Below are 21,531 nucleotides of genomic sequence, written 5' to 3'. Positions count from 1 at the left end.
GCATAGGCAAATGCTCTGATGTAATATATATATCGAGAGAGAGAGAGAGAGAGAGAGAGATAAACTAATTTACCCAACTAATTACATAGTTGGAGTTATAATTATTGGAGTTTCCCCAGCACAAATCTATGGCATTTATTTTTGTTGTTACTGTTGTTGGTTTCTTTTCCACAGCTTTATTTTTCAAAATATATAATTTATTTACACCTTTATTTCACCCTCTAGAAAGGATCTTTGTCATTTTTTCAGCATACTTTTAAATAGATATAAATTGGCCATAAAAATGATTCTAGACAACTGCAGGCATAGATTTTGAAACTCTTCGCCAAGTCATAAAATGATATTCAGTTTGCTCCTCATATAGGTGGAAAATCAAAGTTCCTAGTTGCATTTGTGACTTAGAAAAATTGTGAAATACACTGTGATCCATGCTAATATATTAAAATTTTTCTTTAAGTTTAGCATTTTAAAATGCTATAAATCTTATTTAACAATAAGATTTTCTGCTCTCTAAACCATTGAACATTGCAAACAGATCTAATTCACAACTCATTGCAAATGTAAAGAATATTAAAAATGTGCTTATACAAATTATAAACTTTCTAAAAGCCAGTGTATGCATTTATGATTGCCAGAGCAATGTTTGCATTATGATTTTTAGGTCGATGACTTCATAACCTCTTTAAATTGTTGGCCAGAAATACAACAGTGCTAAAGATGGAATAAGGTATCTTATTTTCCTCCTTGCCAACGCAATATTCCACTCACATGAGCAATTGCCAAGTAAGGGTGACCTTACATTTTTGGTTTTCAGAGTAGATTCCATGCCATAAAATCAAATCACATTATAGGAATACTTAAACCCAGCCAGGTGTCTGGAATTTTGCTTCCCATCCCTTTGATTGCTTTATAATTAGATATTCTATAAGGAAGGTTCACTTGTCACATTCCACTCTGCATTTAGAAGTGTCTGTTTGTATGCCTCGTCTACTAGACTGTAAAATATCAGAAGGCTTGAACTGTGTCTGACTTGCTCTGATACAAGCCCCAACACCAGTGAAGGGTACATCAGGGGTACACAAAAAAATATGTTTCTATAAATACAGTTTCTCAGATGACTAATGGAATGAAGAGTATGTAGTATTTAAAAAAAGTTCAAAAAGCTGAAGTTTTGAGCCGCACCCTAACTCACAACTGACAGTACTGATAATACATGCTTCCTGAAATAGGGTGAGGGAAAGAGCATGTCTTTCCTTAGAGTTCCAAGTAGCCAACAATAAACCATTTCCATTTTGATCACTCCATAATGTATTTCATCAGTTTTAAGGATGATATGCATGCTGCTTACTTTTACCAGAATTAGGAAGAATGTGTCTCACGTTATGGAAACTCCTGCTTTGTGTAGCATATGGAGTAATTATAATCCATTAAGACATTACATATTTTGTTTCAAACTCAGTGACATTTTTAATTTCTGTTGACCTTGTTTTAATCTTCTGGGTTAGTCTAAGGTAATGCCTACTTTATCAAAAAGAAGTTCAATAAATATTTATTAAATGAATAATAAATGAACCCTATTCTGCATAAAATATGTATTAAAATAAAATATACCTGTGTATAGATATTTTTAAAAACATTTATTCATTTATTTGAGAGAGAGGAGAGTACAGAGGGAGGGATCTTAGAAGCAGACTCCCTACTTAGTGTAGAGCCAGATGTGGGACTTAATCCTACAACCCATGAGATCATGGACCTAAGCTCAAAACAAGAATCAGATGCTTAACCAACTGAGTCACCCAGGTGCCCTTACCTGTGTATAGGCATTTAAACAAATATGTAAGAGTTAAAGGCCTAATGTAACCAAATACCCTTGATACAAGAAAATTTTGCACATGTTTTCTATTGTTTCCATGTATGACATCATTAAGTAGAGAATCCATCCATCCAGGATTGTGTCTATATAGGAGTTTAAAAAGTATATCTGGGAACTGAAGATTTTTAGGAGAGGTAAATGACTCTTGGTATCCATCAGATCTTCAAGTTCCCAGCATATTCATTCTCTTATAACCTAGATAATTGCTCAGTTCTCATCTGCTGAGAATCCTATTTTGACCTGAATTTGAACTCTATTTCCTTGACATATCAAAAGAAATAATCAACTCCTAGATTATACAACTAATCTCAAAATCTTCTGTAAATTGAAAAATAGGATGGGGATGAAATATTACATTATAACAAATTCATTTAATCATTTCATTTCATTAAACTATGAAACTAAAATTAGATAATATATTCAATAAATATGATTCAAAGTTGAACATATGGTATATTCAGAAAATAATATTTTAAAATATTCCAAACTTATGATTTCTAGGAAATGAAGAAAGTTGGAGAATATTTAGGGGTTGAGGTTGATTCAAAACTGAGGCTAAATCTAATGTGAATAACATTATCAAACTCTAAAGAGAACAGGAAATAGAATATGCTTGCTGATGACCTTATAGAATTAAACTGATTGGTTCAAATTAGATGCTGGGGAAGAGACATGACAGGAGGAAGCAGAATTTAGTAACAATTTATTATTACTTATAAGAAGGAATCAATAAATCATACCCCCACAAAAAAAAAAAAAAAAAAAGATTAAGGGTGCTATGGAAAGGTACTAAATATGAAAGCAACCACAGAACAAATGCACAAAACTTCCATAACAAAATTTTGAAAAAGGTATCTGTATTAAAAGTACAAAGGTAGATACACAATAGAAGGATAAGTTAAATGTTAAGGGGGAAAACTATTGCCCCTAAGAGGAGAGAGAAAATAGCATAGCAGGGCAAACTCAGATCCTAGATTTCTTTGTTTTGGGGATGTGACTAGATTTCTTTGTTTTGGGGATGTGACTTTAGAAATCTATAAACATTTCACACTTACCTCTAAAATTAGATTTTTAAAAGAAATTCTAAAAAAAGAAACATATGAGCCTAAATGTGTATTTAGTCTGTGGTAGAAAGAGAGAAAATTTTTAAAAAGTGATTTTAAAGCACAGTAGTTACAAAAAAACAAAACAAAACAAAATACTGTAAAAGAAAATCTTAAACATTTCAACAATGACTTTTGTTTTAGTGTTTGTATTTTTATACTGATATATTTGTAGGTGTAATGTGGGATAAAGCAAATGAGTAATTATTTATTTTTTCTAATTCTACAGTCATAGCATTATTGAGAATTAGAATTCTCAGTAGAGATATAAGAGAAACATAATGCAAAAGAGATTAAGTAAAAACTCTGGAGGCCCTACATTTGAATTGGATGCATCAAGATGAGTTCAAGATCAGTTTTAATAAAAATATCTTTAAGAAAAATAAACATATCGCCTATATATTTCCAGAAGATAAGCTTAGAAACAATTACCAACAATTAGCAATGAATAGATTTGGTCTTGAAATATATAGGTATTTCATAGCTATATATTCCCCACCCCGCCCCTCACTGGAAGGAATCAGAACTTCTTATAGGGAAGACTGAAGCAGGAGAGATTCAAGATGAAATGGACTGCACTATCATGTCAGAAAGTACAGAATCTTTCAAAGATGTTGAGTGCTGTGTCAAAATAATGCAGGAGTCATTTGAAAAGGATCCCACTTGAACAAAATATAGAACCTTTGAATATCAGTATTTCTTGCAAGATTGAAATATACAAAAAAATATTTAAACCCATGAGATCATAAGGAGACCAAAACACAAAACAAAGAGAACTACCATTTACCAATTGGTTATGGTTGAAAGATGCTTTTCACTATTTTGAATCTGATAAAAAAGGAAACAATTACATATTTATCCCCTTTTACCCACATTAACTATTCCACTGGGCAATCAAACACTAGATAATTAGGCAAAAGTATCTTCTCTTTAGAGAAATATTCTACCTAAGATACAATGAAGACATGATCTAAAAAGCGCGTTTTTGGGGTCTGAATTAATGGATTTATGCAGTTATCCTATATAACTGCTGGTATCAATAGAGACAACCAAATATGATGTGGATACTGAGGGAAAAACAAAATGCCACATGTATAGCAGCCATGCCAAATAAAACAAAAAAACAACACAACCCCCCCCAAAAAAACCAAAAATCACACACACACACACACACACACACACACACACAGTCTCACATTTATGCACATGCAACCTGAATCTAACCAAACTTCTAAGTTTTATTTTTATTCATAGAATATAAAAATAACAAAAAAGTTATTAAACAATGCCATTGTTATGTAGTAAACAAATTCTAAAATGTGAGGAAATGGTGGACCCAGGGCCAGATTGCTTCAATTACCAATTGTAACCAAATAAAATTTTGCAGAGAAAGAGAACAAGTGAACCTGCAATATAATAGAGACTTAATTATATCCTCTTCAATAAGCCATCTACAAAAAAAAAAGATATATAAACTTTATGAGACAAGTGAATATTGAGTATTTTACAATAAGGAAGCATTCATATCTTTAGTTGTGATAATGATCTTTGTTTAGCTTTGATTTTTATATTGGACTTTAATTTTTTAGAGCAGATTTAGGTTCACAGCAAAATTAAGAGGAAGTTACATAGCATTCCCATATGTCCTGTGCTCCTCCTCAGGCATGGCCTCTCACACTATTAACATATCTTAACAGCCTGGTACTTTTGTTAAAATTGATGAGCCTACATTGACTCATCATCATTACTACACTAAAGCCATACTTTATATTAGTGTTCACTCTTGGTATTATATGATCCATGGGTTTTGACAAATGTGTAATGGCATGTACCTACCATGAGAGCATCACACAGAGTAGTTTTGTTGCCCTAAAATTCCTCTGTGCTCTGCCATTCATCCTTCTCCCCAACCCCTGGAAACCACCAATCTTTTACTGTTCCCATAATTTCACCTTTTCCAGAATGTTAAGTAGTTAGAAATTATACAGTTATATAGCCTTTTTTATTGATTTCTTGTACTTAGTCATATTCACTTAAGGCTCCTCCATGTCCTTTCATGACTCGAAAACTCATTTGTTTTTAGTGCTTGATAATATTCCATCGTCTGGTTGTAACAGTTTACTTATCCATTTACCTACTAAAAGCAACCAAGATGCCCTCCATGTTTTGGGATGAGGAAGAAAGCTTCTAAAAACATCTGTGTGCGGGCATTTGTGTGGACATAAGGTTTCAACTTATTTGGGTAAATGCCAAGGAGCAAGACTGCTGGGTCATATGGCAAAAGTAAGTTTAGTTTTGTAAAAAATTGCCAAACAGTCTTTTAAAGTAGCTAGACCATTTTGCATTCCCACCAGTGATGAATGAAAGTTCCTGTTGCTTTATATCTTTGCCGGCATTTGCTATTGTCAGTGTTTTGAGTTTTTGCCATTGTAATAGCTGTGTAGTAGTATTTTTGGTTGTTGTTTTTTACTTTTTAATTCTCTTGTGACATATGATGTTAAGAATCTTTTCATATGCTTCTTGCTATCTGTTTATTTTCTTTGGTGAGGTGTCTATTCAGATCTTTTGACCCATTTATTGATGAGGTTGTTTTCTTATTGTTGAATTTAAGTGTTCTTTGTCTATTTTGAATAGTAGCCCTTTATCAGTGTCTTTTGCAAGTATTATTTCCCAGCCTGTGGCTAATTTTCTCATTCTTAGTGTCTTTTATAGAGCAAAAGTTTTGTAATTGTAATGAAGTCTAGGTTATCGATGATTTCTTTCATAGATTGTGCCTTTGGTGTTATGTCTAAAAAAGTCATTGCCATGCCTAAAGTCAATTAGATTTTCTTCTACATTTTTTTCCTAAGAGTTGTATAGCTTTACATTTAAATCTATGATCTATTTTGAGTTAAGTTTTGTGAAGGGTGTCAGTTCTGTCTCTATCTTTCTATATTTAAATATATAGGGATAAATAGATATGTAGACATATATTGCATATGATGTCCAGTTGTTCCACACCATTTGTTTACAAGCCTATCTTCATTCTGTCGTACTGCTTTTCCTCTTCTGTCAATGATCATTGAATATATGCATGGGAAATCTTTCTGGGCTCTCTAGTCTGTTCTATAGATCTTTTTTATTTTATTTTTTTTATTGGAGTTCAATTTGCCAACATATAGCATAACACCCAGTACTCATCCCACCAAGTGCCCCCCTCAGTGCCCCATCACCCAGTACCCCCAACCCCCCGCTTACCCCCCCTTCCATTACCCCTTGTTCATTTCCCAGATTTAGGTGTCTCTCATGTTTGGTCACCCTCACTGATATTTTCATTCATTTTCTCTCCTTTCCCTTTATTCCCTTTCACTAATTTTTATATTCCCCAAATGAATGACACCGTATAATGTTTGTCCTATTCCTATTGACTTATTTCACTCAGCATAATACCCTCCAGTTCCATCCATGTTGAAGCAAATGGTGGGTATTTGTCATTTCTAATGTCTGAGTAATATTCCATTGTATACATAGACCACATCTTCTTTATCCATTCATCTTTTGATGGACACCAAGGCTCCTTCCACAGTTAGTCTATTGTGGACATTGCTGCTATAAACATCAGGGTGCAGGTGTCCCGGCGTTTCACTGCATCTCTATCTTTGGGGTAAATCTCCAGCAATGTAATTGCTGGGTTGTAGGGTAGATCTATTTTTAACTGTTTGAGGAACCTCCACACAGTTTTCCAGAGTGGCTGCACCAGTTCACATTCCCACCAACAGCGCAAGAGGGTTCCCCTTTCTCCACATCCTCTCCAACATGTGTTGTTTCCTGTCTTGTTAATTTTCACCATTCTCACTGGTGTGAGGTGGTATCTCATTGTGATTTTGATTTGTATTTCCCTGATGGCCAGTGATGCGGAGCATTTTCTCATGTCCTTGTTGGCCATGTCTATGTCTTCCTCTGTGAAATTTCTCTTCATTTCTTTTGCCCATTTCATGATTGGATTGTTTGTTTCTTTGCTGTTGAGTTTAATAAGTTCTTGTTCTATATATCTATTTGGCTATTCTTCTCATCAGTGCCACATTGTCATGATTACTGGAGCTTTATGGTAAGGCTTGATGTCAGATAGTGCCAAACATCTGACTTTTTGGATTACTTTTTGAAGAATGAGGATGGAGAATGTATGAGTGTTGGAGAAGGTATGGAATTATAAGAATAAATATACATTGCTGGGGGGACTACAAATTGTTCAGTTTTTTAAAGCCGTTCAGCAAATATCAAGTAAAGTTCATACCTTTTAATTCATAAACCCAAGTTTTTATGATTACAAAAACTTGGCATATATGATAAGATGGATATTGCAGCCCATTGTAGCAGAAACAATTATAAATGAGGCAAATGCCTGCTAGCATGGGGATAATAAGGCATAGGATAGGTATAAATTCTTAAAATGAAATTTATCTAAATATTACTGTAGATAGATATTTAAAAAACTTAAAAATCAGGTAGTAATTCAAAATGAAGGATATTTACATAATAAACAGTAGTATAAAATTTTTAGAATCATAAAAATACTATATTAATGCAGATGTATAGTAGGTTTCTATGAAAACATCTTAAAAACAACAGTATGTCTCCCCCAGTATCCTGTCCTATTGAGTATCTATGTATCCTTTTACCACAGAAAAATTGGTCTTCCATATCCTTCCTCTCTCAGTTTAATATTTCTTTCATAATGTTTCCTCATCTTTGACTACCTCCTTTAAAGTTTATCCCTTTCCTGTAAAGAATCAAAGATGAAATTCAATGTCTTCCATGAAACCTCTGTTCATCTAAACTCTAACACTCATCTTTAGTGTAACTACTAAACTCTAAAAATTCTAAATTTTACCACTTACAATATATCACAATGCTTGTTTTCTAATTGCTTCATAAGCCATTTGAATGTTTTTATACAAGCAGTGGGCATTCTCCTTTGAGAACATAGAAAGATGTAAAAGATAACCTACCAGCTCCATCAAATTTGTAAAGTGGTGACTATTGCTACATAGTCTGGAGTTTCTATCAAATATGAAGTTCTAAGAGCTGAACACTTCAGGTTTTTGAGTAAAATCTTGTGATCTTCTATTTGAATTTTGAGTTATTTGCAAAGGAAAGGACATGAGAAGTCAACTTGTGACTCCTATGAAAGTTTAGTGCTTTGAAATCTGAAAAACAACTTTAAGTAGAAGTTGTTTCTAAAAAGAAATAGTTAAGGAAAAGAGAATCAACACTCTAAAGGAGGTTAAATGCTAGTCTAATTTTCACAGAGGTTGAAAATGTATTTCAGAAGCAATAGAATGGTAAACTTTCCTTATTAAGGCCAAATGTATAGATTAAGAATTGAAATTAGTGAATGCTACAAGGGGAATATATAGATACTTATATAGTATGTAATATAATAATGTAAAAATATTGCCTATATCTAAACTTTATTTTCACTTATGGCATTTATTAAGTGACAATTTAAAGAACTATTCATTGTGCACATTTATCCCCTCAAAAATTTTTATCTTGTATAATGTTTAAATGTCTTGCACAAAATAAGTGTACAAATAAGAAAAACAAACTAGTGAATAAGAAATCAAAATAAAATAGTCAATGGATGAATAAAATTTCTAGTTGCCTATTATTTTGAGAAAATCACAGATTCAGAGACTCTAGATTTTGGTAAAGAAGTTGACTATATTTTTCAAAATATTCTGTTGAAAAGTTAGAACACGTCTTCTCAAACTTTACAATTCATCTAGGAATTTTGTTAAAATGCTGACTGTGATTCACGAAGTTTAAGGGCAGCCTGCAACTCTGCCTTTCTAATAAGTGTGTCTATTGATCTTCCAAGCAAGATTTGTGACACATAATTTCATGTTATTACCCTTGCTATTGGGATCCTCAACACCCTTTTGAGATTCTGACCCCTTGGAACTTAGTAGATCATACAATTTAGTGACTAAGACTCAGACTTAAATGTCAGGCTGACTTAGGTTAGAGTCCCTTCTCTAAATTTGGTGGAAAAGTTAGTTCTCTACGTTACTGTATGTCAAATATACATGCAATGAAAATGCCCACCTATATAATACACGAGAGGGATAAATGAGAAAAAAACTATATATAAAATATTTAGACTTGTGACTTGCTTATGATGGCAAAAATAACATAATTATTATAAACTTGATAGTAGTGATCATAGTGGTGATAGAGATAGAAGTGGCAGTGCTATTGATTAATGTAATGTAGAAAATATAAAACAAACACATCTTAGGGACACTTTATTGACCTGATGGTGCTTAAGAGTATCTCTAAACTTTCTCTCTGTTGTCTGAATCCATCTCAGATGATTTTTTTTTATAACATTCTATATAGGGTTGGCAGCTCCCCACACTCATAAACACATTTCAAATTCTCTCTCTTGATTTCCTATCCTGCCATCACCAAAACAATTAAGACCACTTAATAAAAAGCTAATGAAAGCACTTGTACTTTTACGGCATTTTCCCTTAAGAAAAGCTTCCAGAGATTAATTCTGGAGATAAGTAAAATTTAGAAATATGTTGGAATTAGTTTCCTTCAAAATTCTTTAGTTAGATTTGAAACAAAAAAGAAAGAAAAATGACAATTTAAAAAATTCATCAACTCCTCATCCTGCCTGCTAATCACTCTCCCTCCAGCCCTCCTTCAAGTCTATAATAAATGTGAGAACTTTTATTTTATAAAATAATTCATCATTTGCTGCTGCCAAATATCAAGTTTATGGAGATAATTGCTTTGGTTATATGTGACTCAAAGATCAATCTGTGATAACCAAAGCAAGCTTTCAAATTCAATAAAGTAAAACACTTTTTAAAAGAACCCAAATATTCAGAGCAAACAAAACCATTATTTCAAAGGGATATCTGCACTCCCAAATTCATTGTAGCATTATTTACAATAGCCAAGGTATGGAAACAATCTAAGTATCTACCTACAGATGAATGGATAAAAAAAATGTAGTATATGTAATATGGAATATTATTTAACCTTAAAAAGAGAAGAAAATCCTGCCATATGCAATAACATGGAACAACCTGGAGAGGATAATGCTTAGTGAAATAAACCAGAAAGTGAAAGACAAGACTACTACCGTGTATCACTTATATATGGAATGGAAAAAAACGTTCTAAGCTCTGAGAATCTAGTGTAAAACATGATCACTATAGTTATTAACACTACTTGTACAGTTGAAATTTGCTAACAAAGTAGAACTTAAATGTTTTCACCATAAAGAAAAAAGGTAAGAATATGAAGTGAAGGTATATTAATTAACTCAATGGGAGAATCTTTTCACAATATGGATATATGTAAAATCATCATGTTGTACACTTTAAATATCTTACAATTTTATTTGTCAATATATCTCACTGAAAATTTTTAAACACCAAAAATAAATACATAAAGTAACCCAAATATGTGGGCATTTATTTATTTTTTTTATTTCATCAACTCTATCAATAGCCTAGCTGTTCTAATGGAAGGAAAAAATACTTCATTATTAATAGGTTGGTTGTGGATGAATCTCAAAATACAAATGGAAGGTTTTTAGTAGGCCAAGTAGCATTTCTATTCCTGTTACATAATGGATATAACTTTACCAATCCATAATCAAATATGCCACAATTGAGAAAATATTTTTTCTTAGCTACACATCAATCCATAAAAGCAGAATAAAATTAGAAAGAGACCATACAGATTTGGCTCTTTATTTAGTAAGTAATCTTTTACTCTTACCCCCCTTTTTCTTAATAGAGAATAAACTACAGAAACCCAAGAAGGAAGAAGTAAGAAAGATCATGAAAGTTAATATGCTTTCAAATTACACAGGATGCACTCTATTTTCTTCTGAGATATGAAGACAAGTGTCATTAACAGGCTTTTATAAATTCTTAGCCTTTAATTTGGCTTCCTAATTTCATATCTTCAAGATAGCTAGGCTTCCAAATTTCGCTAAATGCAATTTTTTGTTTAGTAAATGCTTGTTTTAATAACAAAGAGGTAATGAAAAATCTCCAAAGCTCCCTGCCACTAGACTTCTTGTTTTCTCAAAATTTAAAAATAAATAAATAAATAAATAAATAAACAAATAAATAAATAAACAAATAGAATAAAATAAAAATTGTGAAGCTTCCCAAGTACCCATTTGGCCTGTTTTGACAGAGAAAACCGTGGTTGATAATTTAAGCTTGAAAGCATAGAAAGGTTAACATATAAAGCCCAGAAAAACCCTTACGATGTTTCACTTGAGTTCAGGACTTAAGTATCTCTGGCTTCAGTGATCCTTATAAGAAAAGGCAGAATGGCTTAGTGGACCAGAGTATGTGAATTGGAATCAGATGCCCGTGAAATCCAACCTTGAACTTGCCACCTTGAAAAATCCTTTTAATCATTTCATCCTTAGAGATTCGTCACTTACCAAGAAGGGTGCACCACCTTCCACAGATGCCAGAATGAAAATTTATAACTTCTATGAAGCAGAAGTCACAGTGTCATTAAGCAGATCGTGACTATTACAACAGATCCTGGGCTGGGAGTGAGAAATGAGAGAAATTGGATTCAACATATTGGCTTAGTATGTAATACACTCCAGCATATACGTAGAATCAACTGACTACACCTTCATACACAAAGCAAAAGCACATATTGCCATTTAGTCATGTTGCTAAAGATTGAAAATAAATGTCTTTGCAAATGTTAATGTTCTCATTCAAAATGTTCTTTTCTAAAATTGGAATCATTTTTCAGTGCTTTCGTTTTTCACATTTGTAGCATTATTTTGTAAATGGATAGCTCCAAGCAATTTATAATGAGGTTACATTAATTTGCTAAAACAAATTCAAAATCTTTAAATGTTGTATATTATTTGGCTTTATATCATGCAACACATGTCAGAGATGCATCATCATATGCTATTTTGAGATGTTGAAAGAAGGAAGTAAAGTTTATCACAGTTGTTTATCTATTTAATCCATTTACTTATTCAACAAATAATTATTAAATATCTTATATTTCTAAACTCCATAACAAGTGCTAAGTGTACAGTGTTAAAAAAATACACACAAGCTATGCCCTCATGAAACTTATATTTTAATGGGAAACACAAACTGAAAATAAATAAAAGAATAAGCATATAAATGAATAATAAGAGCACAATTTTTTTTCAAAAAATCACCTATCTTAAATAAGCACAGTTTTATAAGTTTAAATGAGAGAATTAAGGCATGAGTCTGAGGATGTGAAATTTAAACTGGGATATGGATTTTGATGAAATTTTAAGCAAGTAAAGGACATTCCAGAGAATTCATAGCATGTGTGAATGCCTGGGGTAGGAAATCAGTCCGTAAATTCAAGGAACTGGAAGGAGGACAATGTTACTGGCACAGTGAGTTAGAGAGAATGTCTAGAGATGAAGTTGGGGAGATGTTCAAACCTAGATCCTGGAGGGTCAGGTTTACTTCCTTGGAAAAAGTCAGTTGAATGGCATTGAATTTTGTTTTTAGGAGGGAGATAACATGATTAACTGTCTAGTTGTAAAATACTATTTTGAAATTTATGAATAATGATGCATTTGAGGGCAAGAATAAAGCAGGGACACCAATCAGGAGTCTTTTGCAGTCATCCAGAAAAAAAATGATAGAGGCTTAAGTCAATGATGCCAGCAGAAATGCAAACGATTATACCAAATCAAGAATATAGAGAATGAGAACAGACTGGGTGAGAGCAGAGAATGAGAGAAGTGACAAGAATGATTTAAAAATATCTTTCTGAGTATGCATGATAGAGGTGCCATTTATTTAAATATGAAAAAAACAAAGCAAGAAATAAGTAAAATCTGAAAGATAAGAGCAAAAGGTAAATTTTTTAACGTAAAAGTTTATCATCGAGAAGCAGTCTGTGAATGTATCAGATGGGTAGGTGCATACATAAATTTGCATCTTGTTAGCAGGTTCATGGCTAGAGATTAAAATGCGGGGTCATTTAAATCCATTAGCCATTAAAGACTGATGAGGGAGCAGTTTTCTTGTAGCAATTTCAGTAGAAACCAGATTGGAGTACATTTTAGAGTGAAAGGAAATTGAATTAAGTGAAAACAGTCATTCTAAACAGTTTTGTTTTTGTTTTTTTTTTTTTTTTTTGAGAAACTTACATGAAGAAAAGCATGTTAAATATAAGCTTTGTCAGAGAGGAGTTTTTATTTTAATTTTTTTAATATAGAAGTATCCTAGCAGGGCTACCCTTGAATGCTGGAATGATTTTAACGGAAAGGAAGTAGTGAACACACAAAGCAGAGAAGTAAACATTGAAAGAAACAAGTTTAAAAAGAGGCATCGAGATCTTGAACAATTGTGGAAGGGCTGGGTCTGAGGTGGGAAGTGGTGGTGTAGTATGCAAGGAGGAAAGGATTGGTGATCTTTAAATAATAAAGTCCTTAATCCCATTGTAAAATAACCCACTTATAGCTACACTATTTCAGAGTATAGCTATGAAAACATTCTGTTACAGTTTTACACCAATTTGTTGATAATCCTGTCCTTTAGAGTTTGAGACTAACGTATTAGTATTGAGCATATATTTAACTATGTATCTGCACAGGTATGTACAAGGCACAATGTATGGAGTGGCCATGAAAGTCTTATCTTCCTAAGAATTCTGCTTCCTCTGTTAAGTATCTGTATAATAATAAATCTGTACAAAAACTGCTGAAGATCACAGGGAAAAGTGAAAATGGGTGGTGAGAAAGGAGCACAGCATGTATCTCCTAACATAGATTGTGCCTGCTTTGTAGACTATGTTTCAAGCAAAATCATCTCAGTTCTTTCACTGCTTTCTCCTGGGTCTTATGCTTCTCATCTTTTCTTATTTTAGGAAAATAGATTGGTCTGGATAGAATTAATACAAATGAATGATCAAAGTAAAGGGGCATTTGTAGATGAAATCATGTCTAATTTATCTCATGTTCATTGTATGATTTTTATCAAAGTAAATGTACATTGGGGTTACAAATGAGCCAGTGTTTTTCAACAAAGGAAACTAAATTGCACTAATAATTGTCTAACTTTGGAATGCATACTTTCATTAATATGTGCTATAGAATCTATGGAGAAGAAAATATTTTGTATGAAGCCTAGAGAAAAAAAATTCTGTTGAGTAATAATAAAAAGTGTATGACAGAGAAGATTCATATTAAGAACTTTCAAAAACACAGATTTTGGGGCCCATGCCCAGAGACTTGGATTCAGTAAGTCTGAAGTCCTGGAAATCTGCATTCAAGCAAGTTTTCCAAGCAATTGGCTTGCAAAGTGACCAGATACCACAATTTCAAGAACAGAGCCTTAAAAAAAAAAATCAAAAATGCTTTTTTTTATTAAAAAAAAAAAAACTAACTTCTAGCAGTAAAGATAAGTAGAAATAATACAGGATGGAAAGGTGAACATACTTGGTTGAATTCACTCATTATTTTAACTCAAGTGATATCATCTTTTTGGAGTAGAGAAGATGGGGTAAATAAACTTTTGACTCTTGTCAACTTAGAATTTTCTTAATTAAAATAAATATTGACAAATTTTACCAAGACAAAAATTTATAAAATCAAATTTATGGCTTCATATAATGACATTTTTCACATTCTCCATTACATTTCAAGTTAAATATGGCCAATGAATTTCAAATTTGGTCTTAAATTTTTTAAAGTACATTTCTATATTTTTTTTACAATTGTATGTACATCGGCAAAGAACAACAAGCTTAGCAACAATTACTGATAGGTAGAAAAGTACTGTCATATTGAAACAATCATTTAAATATTTAAAATACTGAAAGAAAAAAGGTCACTGAATAATATAATTGGTCATAACAGCTAAACATTTTCATACCCACAACATTCCTAAACCAAACTGGTTACAAACACCAGAACAAAGCTATTCAAAGAACATAATATTCTTTCCTTGGTTGCAGATAGATGACATAAATCCGAAAAAATCTACACATCTATTCCATCAGCAATACCACAGTGTCTCAATTAGGCTTACTATATAGTAAATAGTAGAATTAGGTAGAATGATTCCCCCCACTTTATTCTTTTTCAAGTTGTTTTCATTTTCTAGGTTCCATGTCCTCGCATATGAATATCAGAATAAACTTATTTATGTCTACCAAAACCTATTGTCTGATCTTGACAGAAATTGCATCAAACTTATATCAATTTGGGGAGAATTACCATCTTTACCTTGTTGTGTCTTCCAATTCAGTAATTTGGTAAGAGTTATTATCAATGTGCATTATCTACAGGTAAAGCTGCACAGGATGTATATCAACAAATTCAAATAACTTTAACATTAGTTTATTTTTACTCTATAAAATTATTATTTCGTCTTCTGTTCAAAACTAGATAAAATGATAAACAAATGAATTGACCTGTGTGTGAACTATTACTGGGGATATTAAACATTTTAAGTGGTATGGAGTTTATCTTGAAAAGATAAAAGTATCTACTTATTATTGTCCCCAGATAAGGACAAACTGGAGAAATTGCCCTGTGGTGATCAGGTCTTTAGAAGGGCCCAGAGAGGCAGTAGGTAAAGGAAACTGAGGTAAGTACCCTATCAACTCAATAGGTAAACCTTTTACTTCGTGAAACTGTGGGACTTCTCATTTGCCTTCAGCATTACTGTTTTCCTTTCCTCCCTAGCTATTTTACGAAGTCATTTGAAGTTAAACACAAAGGTATGTCTTGTGGAAAGGGCAGAGTGAGAGAGCGTAAGTGACCCAAAGTGATTCATACCAGACTTCAAACCTCTCTAAATATGGTCTGCTCATTAGTTTCCCAGAAGTGGCCAGGGTTCTGAAAGTGTATTTTCACATCCTGTTCCTCATTTACCTTCTGACCGTGGACAGAGAGACTTCTCAATTGGCATTACACACGATGTGATTTATAAACATATTTGTCAGTATCCACCCCCCGCCCCAAACAACAGAATGAAAAGCTCTTTGCTACACGTACCCTTTTAAAAATTCCACAGGTGATTCTGACACAAAGCCTGGGTACAGAACACTGATGTGGAGACGAAGGTAGGTAATGCCAGTTTTTAAAACCAACAGATGCTGAGGGCTTACAGAAAAGCCATTGTAACTTCCTACTGATCTCTGCCTTTTCTATTAGCTTAAGTTAGATTTTCATGGGAATTCATGTTTGTGACTGAATGGTGAATTTATCTGGTCACAGGTGGAAATCAGTGGTCTCACAGCCTTGTGATTTAGAAAGCAGTAGGAGAGGTAAACATCACTAAGATGGGATAAAGGGGAATTTTGTTTTGGCAGAAAACCGTAAACCTTCCTGTAAGGTTAAGCTCTACACCACCTCCAGCCAATTAGTGAAAACAACATCGATAGGGCAGCCTTGCAAAAATGGTCATGAGCCTCCCATGCTAAACAACACAAAATTCTGAAAATTTATAGGCAAATTATGTAGAGTTAAGGTGCACAGTCAAATGCAGTCAATTAATGTTATCATTATAAATCAAGATTACAGCTTGCCATGTAAATAACAGTTTATAGTAAACATAAATAACAGCACAAGTGACTCAATTTAGCAAATCACACAGGCTGCTGTGCATGGTCAGTGTACTGAACTGTTGAAGAGAAAATGAGCCAATTTAGTACTGGCAGAGAGATTGCTGGAATGCTAATTCAATATTAAACAGACATCAAAATAGCTGATAGACCTGAAAGCAAACTCCAGGCAAAGACATTCAAGACCAGTAGCAAACAAACACAAAAGGCTTGGAAAAACAAGCTTTCAGAAGTTTGGAACTAATAGCCAAAGGAACCTCATCATCTATTTTAAAATGAAAAAATGAGTGGGAAATATCAGAGAGGGAGACAGAACATGAGAGACTCCTAACTCTGGGAAACGAACAAGGGGTGGTGGAAAGGGAGGTGGGCCGGGGGTGGGGGTGACTGGGTGATGGGCACTGAGGGGGGCACTTAATGGGATGAGCACTGGGTGTTATGCTATATGTTGGCAAATTGAACTCCAATACAAAAAATTAAAAAAATAAAATGTAGCCCATATGCTTGTGGCTCTGAGACACAAGGGCCACAGGGAGCATAGGTTATGCAAAGCAGGGAGGGGGCAGCGTGCCTAGGCTCAGAGCAGCCACTAAAACTCATAAGTCACTCAACCTCTCATTTGAAAAAATGAGAAGATATAAATGGTACCTAACCTATAGAATTGTGAGAGCAGTACAAGTTAGTGAAGTAGCATGTATGCAGTATGTAGTAAAAACTCAATAGATACCAGCTTAAAAAAAAAAAAAAAGAGTAACACACTATGCTTTAGCTGCTGTAGTTACAATTGATAATTCTTCACATCTCTCAAGATATGTTTTGTTGTCCACATCTTTGCTTAAGAGAGAAATATGTTTCCTTGTTGTAAGAAAAAAAAAAGTCTCTCTTAAAAGAGTGGAGTCGTATAGTTTACCTTTTGCATTTCCCTAGCAAGGCAGAAACCCAAACAGAGCACGTGGACCAGGAAGCAGAGGCTACACTTCCCTAGGACTGCTGTAACAAAGTGCCACCAAATGGGTGGCTGACAAAAAGAGAAATGTGTTGTCTCACAGTTCATGAGATTAAGAGTCCGAAGTCAGGGAGTCCCCAGAGCCAGGCTTCCTCTGAAATTCCAGATAGGATCTTCCCTTCCTTCCTCCTACCTCCCTTACCTTGACCCTGCAACTCCAGTCACACTGGCCTCCCTGCTGCTCCCCCAGTATGCATTTGCCCCCTTTGCAAGGAGCAAACTTGAACGCTCTGGAATTTGAACACTCTGTCCCCCTTTGCCAGGAGCATTCCTCCCCAGTATCACTGTGTTAACTCCTTGTTTCCTTCAAGTCTTTCCACAAATACCACTTTATCACAGTCAGCTTCTCTTGACCGCCATCCATAACAGAAATTGAATAAAACTTCCATCTCTCCCACTTTAGGGTTCCCTATATCACTAACATATTCAAAGTTCAACTCTTTGTTAAATGTTTTATTGAGTCCAGCAGAGTAAAAGTAACACTGTAAGCTGTGTTTTTGTCTGTTGATATAGCACCAAGAACATAACCTGCAGAAATTAGGCACTTGATAGATATTTGTTGAATGAATTTTAAAAGATTAAATATAATAATACTTGCAAGGTAGTAGCAAATTGTTAAAAAAGTAGAAAATTGCTAGAACTCAATATGTGTAAATTATTATCTTACTATTATTACTAGTAAATATAAATACTCTGAATAAATTGATGTTAATCTTCATTATTGCACTTATGGAGGATGTACTGTGTTTCAGTAAATATATTTTCTATTACCTCATTGAATTCTTTCAACAATTCTATGAAGGGAGGTATTGTTAATGTCACCGTTTTACCAAGGGGAAAACAGACCGTCAGAAATAACAATAACTTGTTCAAGCTCAATTATCTTATAAATATAGTCAAGAAGTTAATTTTATACTTAAGTATATCAGGGGCACCTGGGTGGCTCAGTGGTTGAGCATTTGCCTTGACTCAGGTCATGATCCTGAAGTCCTTGGATCGAGTTCTCCATCAGGTCCCTGCAAGGAGCCTGCTTCTCCCTCTTCTTATATCTCTGTCTCTCATGAATAAATAAATAAAATCTTTAATAAATAAATAAATAATAAAAATATCAGTTAAGCCATTAATTAGACTTTTTAAATAATGGGCTTGATGAAAATAAATTCCATTTTAAAAAGTGAAATGTAATAACAGAAGTCTTCATGATACTTTATGCTTTTACAATGATTAATAGTCCTAAATGTTCCAGCTCATTCTCTTATGCTAGGGTCCACACGTCCCTAACACTAAAACAGAACCGTTCTGACACATGTTTTAGAATTTCCACCAATCACTGAGGACAGTCCAAAGATTAAATAGGATTATTGCTTAAAACTGCCGCTAATCTAAAGAGCATGATCCAATGGTTGTATTCTCAGCGCTGTTCCGGTTGTTGTAGCTGGGATCAGAACTTTGTTACTCTTAAAGGAGTCTTGTGTAAGAGCACAGGAGGCCTCAACTAGTGTTCAAAGATGAAATTCTGAAATTTATTTATTCCCAAAGAAGCTCATTGTTAAGGGCATTCTGAAGGACTTACCATCTGTACAATTAGTCATAGAGCAGCCTATTCATTTACTGTTCTTTGGAAAAGGTACAAGTCATCCCCTCCTCCCACCAAGAATTCTGCCAAAAGGCATAGGACTCTATGGCAATAGAAATCAGACGAGTCCCTATCTATCCCCATCAGGAACATCAGAAGAAAGTTCTCAGAAACATTTAGAATCATGGAAAATCCTTCCTTCCTAAATACACTTTTCTTTAAAATTTCTCAGGAGTGAAGTCCCCAACTGTGGAAAAATCTGTACAAATTATGCATAGATTAGACACATTGTATATACCTTGTATAACACTGAACTCTTTATTCCCTTTTTATAACCCTCTGAATTTTAACTGAAGGAACTGATTTTTAAATTTTCATTGGTAAGACCAGTTGATTTCACATCTATACCAACCATTTAAGAGTTATATAAAATTTAAAAAATCTTTGAGAATGAATATCATTAATATAGAGTACTTACTTATAAATATTTATAGAATACAACAGCATAATGCATAGCATTAATAAAGCATATAGCTTGTTGTATACTAGGCACTATTCTAAGTTCTTTAGAGCTATAAATAAACAGTGAACTGCTTTGGGATTTTGATGTGATTATTATTTATTATATCAATTAGAATAACTATTTCCTGGGGCAGCTGGGTGGTGCAGTTGTATGGGCCTCTGGCTCTTGATTTTGGCCCAGGTCATGACTTCAAGGTTATGGGATTGAGCCCCAAATTGGGCTCCAAGCTTAGAGTGTCTGTTGAAGTTTCTCTCTTCCTCTCCCTCTGTTCCTCCTTTCATCTCTCTCTCTGTCTCTAAATAAATAAATAAATAAATAAATCTGTAAAAAAAGAATAATTATTTCCTTAAGTTTTTAATTTAAATTCCAGTTAGTTAACATACAGTGTAATATTAGTTTTAGGTATACAATATAATGATAACACTTCTGTACAACACCCAGAGCTTATTACAGCAAGTGTACTCCTTTGTCTCTAATACCTATTTAGCCCATCTCCCCACCCCCATCCCTCTGGCAATCATCAGTATATTCCCTATAGTTAAGAGTCTGTTTCTTGATCTCCCTTTTTTTTTTTTCCATTTGCTTGTTTCTTTTGTTTCTTAAATTCCACATATGAGTGGATCAGATGGTATTTGTATTTCTCTGATTGACTTATTTCACTTAGATAATACTTTCTAGCTCCATCCACCTCTTTGCAAATGGCAATATTTCATGTGGTATGAATATATATATGATATATATATATATCATATATCATATATATATATATACCACATCTTCTTTATCCACTCATTGATTGATGGACACTTGATCTCTTTCCATAATTTGGCTATTATAGATAATGCTGCTATAAATATTGAGATGCACATATCCCTTTGAAGTAACGTTTTTGTATTCTTTGGGTAAATACCTAGTAGTGTAATTGCTGGATCATACGGTAGTTTTATTTTTAGCTTATTGAAGAAACTTCATACTAGGTTACAGAGTGTCTGCACCAATACCCATTCCCACTAACAGTTCAATAGAGTTCCCCTTTCTCCATAACATGCCAATACCTGTTGTTTCCTATGTTGTTAATTTTAGACATTCTGATAGGTGTGAGGTGGTATACCTTATTGTGGTTTTACTTTGTATTTTCCTGATGATTAATGATATTGAGCATTTTTTCATGTGCCTTTTGGCCATCTGTATGTCTTCTTTGGAAAAAAAGCTTATTCATGTTTTCTGCCCATTTTTAATCAGATTACTAATTATTTGGTTGTTGAGTTTGATAGGTTCTTTATGGATTTGGGATATAATCCTTTATCAGATATATATATGATTTGCAAATATTTCTCCCATTCCATAGATTGCCTTTTAGTTTTGTTGATTATTTCCTTCACTTGCAAGAGATTTTATTTTGAGGTATTCCCAATAGTTTAATTTTGCTTTGTTTCTCTTGCCTCAGGAGACATATCTAGAAAGAAGTTGCTATGGCTGATGTCAAAGAAGTTGCTGCCTGTGTTCTTTTCTAGTATTTTTACTTCTGGTCTTACATTTAGGTCTTTCATCCATTTTGATTATTTTTTGTCTACATTATAAGAAAATGGTCCAGTTTCATTCTTTTGTATGTTACTGTCCAGTTTCTCCAATTCCATTTGTTGAAGAGACATTTTTTTTTCCATTGGATATTCTTTCTTGTTTTGTTGAAGATCAATTGTCCATATAGCTATGGGTTCATTTCTGGGTTTTCACTTCTGTTCTATTGATCTATGTGTCTATTTTTGTGCCAGTACCACACTGTTTTGATTACTGCAGCTTTGTATTGTAACTTGAAGTCCAAAATTGTGATGT

At 33.5% G+C, this 21,531-nt stretch overlaps 1 long non-coding RNA gene across 1 annotated transcript in view; it reads left to right on the top strand.

The window, feature by feature from the left end:
* Positions 1 to 21,531, top strand: part of LOC144317109 (uncharacterized) — a 141,622-nt gene that overhangs the window by 55,471 nt on the left and 64,620 nt on the right. The window contains exon 2 of the long non-coding RNA XR_013382991.1: positions 15,533 to 15,614. This is a non-coding gene — a long non-coding RNA (uncharacterized LOC144317109). The remainder of the gene's footprint in view (positions 1 to 15,532; positions 15,615 to 21,531) is intronic.

The sequence above is a fragment of the Canis aureus genome, chromosome 7 (assembly GCF_053574225.1).
Source record: "Canis aureus isolate CA01 chromosome 7, VMU_Caureus_v.1.0, whole genome shotgun sequence".
Lineage (NCBI taxonomy): Eukaryota > Metazoa > Chordata > Mammalia > Carnivora > Canidae > Canis > Canis aureus.
This window is presented reverse-complemented; position numbering and strand designations above follow the sequence as displayed.